General features: G+C 46.9%; 1 pseudogene; it reads left to right on the plus strand.

The window, feature by feature from the left end:
* Positions 1-2,619: 2,619 nt before the first annotated feature.
* LOC138810105 (POU domain, class 5, transcription factor 1-like) lies at positions 2,620-3,859 on the plus strand (annotated as a pseudogene).
* The last annotated feature ends 818 nt before the right edge of the window (positions 3,860-4,677 follow it).

Genomic DNA, 4,677 nt, shown 5'->3' on the forward strand with positions numbered 1-4,677 from the left:
AAGGAAATCACGTTGGCTTACTTCATTATTATCATGTTTGATGAAATGACCAGTTTTGTTAGTAAATGAAATGTGAAAAATGACATGTTGTGCATAAGCTTTAGGATCCTACTCTGCCATGTTTGTTGTCTTCTCTCTGTCACTGATAAAATAATATTCTAAATAGTGGCTTCTTTTATGGATGTATCAGAATAAGAACCACTTAGAGCAAAGCCATTGTTGATCTTCAGTGGTACATAGGGAAAATGAGAATGTTGGAAGTCATCAGATTTGTGATGTGTAGTATTTTGTCAATGCGTAGCATGGCTCAAAAAGATTCATGGGTGTGGTCATTGGTGCACAAGATGACAGGAATCAAATAGAAGAGAAGTAGACTACATTTTGATAAAATAACTATTAGCTTAGAGAGTGTGACTGCCTCATATGTGAAATGATATTTGGGCTCCCCAATCTTCTGAAGATAAGAAGCAGGTAGAAAGATATGCTTATCTTTCTATACCTGATTCTCTAGTGTGCTTTTTAGATTGATCTAAGGCCAGAGCCAAGAGAAGAGCGAAGCAGAAAGAATTCTCAGATGGCCAAATCGGGCCCTAATCAAGATTAACTCTAGACCTGGGCACTATCCCTCAGCTCTTTAGCTCAGGGAGAGCACTCTACCAATTTAGCCACAGTACCACTTCCGGTTTTCTGAGTGGTTTATTGGAGGTAAGAATCTCATAGAGTTTCCTGCCCAGGCTGACTTTGAACTGTGCTCCTCAGATCTCAGCCTCCTGAGTAGGTAGGATTAAAGGCGTGAGCCACGGGCACCCAGGTCAAGGCTGCTTGTACCTTCAGTCACCAGTAACTTCTACCCAAAGAAACTTCAAAACAAGTATATATCTCTTTCTCTTTCATTGTAGTTACCCAGTCTGGATCCCATCATTGACTGTTGGAAGGTAGATAAAGTCTTTATAGCTCACCAGATCAAGATGATACATACATAGAACCAATATAGAGTTTGTTGCCTTGAGGTAGGATTATAGCTCAGACTGGAGGACTTAGATAGGAAGCTTGAGGAAAGGAAGGGGAAAGAAAGAAAGAGACTACAGCTTTATTCACAGATCATAGACTTTGAGTTAGAAATAATGACCTATAGGATTTTAGATTGTTTCTTTTCTTTCTTTTCTTTTCTTTTTTTTGTCAGTCATGGGGCTTGAACTCTGAGCCTAGGTGCTGTCCCTGAGCTCTTCAGCTCAAGGCTTGCACTCTACCACTTGAGCCACTGCGCCACTTCCAGTTTTCTGAATGGTTTGTTAGAGATAAGAGTGTCACAGACTTTCCTGCCCAGGCTGGCTTTGAAACCACAATCCTCAGATCTCAGCCTCCTGAGTAGCTAGGATTAGAGGTGTGAGCCACCAGAGTCCAGCTAGGTTGTTTCTACCAGTGAGAATATCTTGAGAAAAACAAAATGAGAACTGAATGTAAACCAAAGACATAAAATTTTTTTTGGGGGGGGGTCCGGTTGTGGGGCCTGAACTCTGGGCCTGGGCGCTGTCCCTCAGCAATTCAGTTCAAGGCTAGCGCTCTACCACTTGAGCCACAGCGCCACTTCTGGATTTGTTCTTTTTGCTTATGTGGTGCTGAGGAATCAAACCCAGGGCCTCAGGCATGCAAGGCAAGCACTCTACCACTGAGCCATCTTCCCAGCCCAACATGTAATTATTGTAGTCAGAAAGTCAGACTTTGCTACAGTGGCTTTTACTCTTTTTTTGGGGGGGGGGGGCGCGTACAGACATGAGGCCTGAACTCTGAGCCTGAGCTCTGTCCCTCAGCTGCTCTTCAGCTCAAGGCTAGCGCTCTACCACTTGAGCCACAGCGCCACTTTTGGGTTTTTTCTTTTGGCTTATGTGGTGCTGAGGAATCAAACCCAGGGCCTCAGGCATGCAAGGCAAGCACTCTACCACTGAGCCACCTTCCCAGCCCCGACTTTGACCCTTATTACAGATTTTATTTAATTTCCCTGTTGATATCAAGTTTAGCCAGGTGACTTGGTTTGGGAAATGGAGCATATAAAAGTATATACATCTATCTATCTATCTATATATATATATGTACAGGATGGATGAGTCAAAAATGAAGGAGCTTTGAATTCCTTATAGATAGAATATCCTGCACAAAGCAGAGAGATGCAAAGTTCACAGTGTTAAATAAAGAGTATGCAAAAGGAAGTGCTGCAGAAACTATGGTGGGGACACAGATTGAATAGAGGGGAAGGGTGAGGAATCAGATTGAAAAGGCTAGTTCGGGTTTTTGAGAATTTGACATCTGGAACATTATCTTTTAGGCTATTAAGATTCATAAATTGTTATCTTTTCTGTGCTTGTCTTGGGACCTGAACTCGGAGCTTGGATACTGTCCCTGATCTTTTTCTTTTTCCTCAAGGCTAGTGTTCTACCAATTGAGCCACAGCTTTACTCCAGCTTTTTGGCTGTTAATTAGAGATAATAGCCTCACAGATTTTCCTGCCCCAGTTGGTTGTGAGCCACAACCCTCAGATCTCAACCTCCGGAGTAAGATTACCGATAAGAGCACACGTGCGATTTCTTCAAGGGCCCCTGCTTGGGGTGCCTTTCTTCCCCCATGGCCAGACACCTGCCTTCTGACTTCCCCTTCTCGCCCCCACCAGGAGGTGGGGGCGACGGGCCTGGAGGGCTAGAGCCGGGCTGGGTGGACCCAGCGTACTTGGTTGAGCTTCCAAGGCCGTCCTGGTGGACCTGGAATCGGGCCAGGGGTTGGACCAGGTTCTGAGGTATGGGGGATTCTTCCTTGCCCTCTGCCATTTGAGTTCCATGGAGGAGTGGCGTACTGTGGACCTCAAGTTGGAGTGGGCCTAGTGCCCCAAGTCGGAGTGAAGCCCTTTCATCCTGAGGGTGAGGTGGGAGCCGGGGTGGAGAGCCACTCCGAGGGGGCTTCCCCTGGGCTCTGCACTGCCCACCCTGATGCTGTGAAGCTGGAGAAGGAGAAGCAGGAGCAAAACCCTGAGGACAGCAAGGATCTGCATTAAGAACGTGAGCAATTTGCCAAGCTACTGAAGCAGAAGAGGATCACTCTGGGATATACCCAGGATAATGTGGGGCTCACCCTGGGGGTTCTCCTCGGAAAGGTGTTCCGTCAAACCACCATCTGCCGCTTTGAGGCTCTGCAGCTTAGTTTCAAGAACAGGTGTAAGCTGAGGCCCCTGCTGCAGAAGTGGGTGGAGGAAGCTGATAACAATGAGAACCTTCAGGAGATATGCAAAGCAGAGACCCTTGTGCAGGCCCGTGAGAGAAAGCGAGCAAGTATTGAGAACCTTGTGAGAGGCAACCTGGAGAGCATGCTCCTGCAGTGCCCCAAACCCACACTGCAGCTGATCCACATTATTGCTCAGCAGCTCAGGCTGGATGGAGAAGGATGTGAGTGCCCCACGCCCTGGCCCTGTGTCTAACCTTCTCTTGCCCCTCTTAGGGAAGGAGTGGTAGGGCTCCCGTCCTACCACTCCAGGGCTGTTGGCCTAAGGGGAATAACTCAAGTCCTGAGTTCATGGTCTAATGTCACTTTCTCCTGTGTTGTCAACTCCCAGGTGGTCCGAGTGTGGGTTCTGTAACCAGCGCCAGAAGGGCAAACGATCAAGCAGTGATTATTCTCAACGAGAGGATTTTGAGGCAGCAGCGCCTCCTTTCCCAGGGGGGCCTGTAGCCTTTCCTCTGACCCCAAGGCCCGATTTTGGAACCCCAGGCTACGGGACCCCTCACTTTGCCACACTGTACTCTGTCCCTTTCTCCGAGGCAGAAGCCTTTCCCCCTGTCCCTGTCATTACGGCTCTCCCATGCATTCAAACTGAGATGCCTGCCCTTCCTAGAGATGGGGGAACAGAGAAAATGGCAAAGCTAGGGAAGGAGAACCTGGAGTCTGTGCCAGGGCTTTTGGGATTAAGTTCTTCATTCATTAAGGAAGGAATTAGAAGCACAAAGTGGGGAGGGGTGGTCCTGGGGGGGAAGTGGTTAGAGGGAAGGTGAAGTTCAATGATGCTCTTGGTTTTAATCCCCATGTTATTCAACTTTGTTCTTGAATAAAGAAGCCTGGGACACAGTAGATAGATAATTCTGTCTTTAGTTTATCCTTTAGTTCCTGAAGTGGGAGCAGAGATGGAGAAAACTAATGGTCCATACTAACTGCTTTCATACCATTCTGAAACAGAGGCATCGCCTAAATTGCTTTGTGTGTGTGCATGCACACGCACACCAGTACTGGGACTTAAACTCAGGTTCCTCATATTCTTGCTTGAGTTTAGGGTTCAAGGCTGGGGCTTCTACACTGGTATCACCCCTTTCCTCATTCTCCCCATCCCTCCCATCTCTGCTCATTTTGCCCACCTGCCCCAAAGAACCTGACTACATTCCTAGAGCTTTCTAAGAACTAGGAAGCAAAGAGTAGCAAACCCACAAAAAAGTCAGGTCCACAAGAATAAGAACTCAGGGATGAATGAAGCTGCTTGTGCTTTATTTCATTTGGAAATAAAAAGTGAAGTTTTGAAAAGCCAAAACAAAATCCACACATGTGTGCACACACACGCACACACAGAGACTGTGACCTAGAGGATAAAAATTTGAAGACAACCCTAGCAAAAAGTCTGCAAGACTCCACTTATAAAGTAACCAG

Source organism: Dipodomys merriami, unplaced genomic scaffold (genome assembly GCF_024711535.1).
Source record: "Dipodomys merriami isolate MVZ:Mamm:240054 unplaced genomic scaffold, mDipMer1.0.p SCAF_5, whole genome shotgun sequence".
Lineage (NCBI taxonomy): Eukaryota > Metazoa > Chordata > Mammalia > Rodentia > Heteromyidae > Dipodomys > Dipodomys merriami.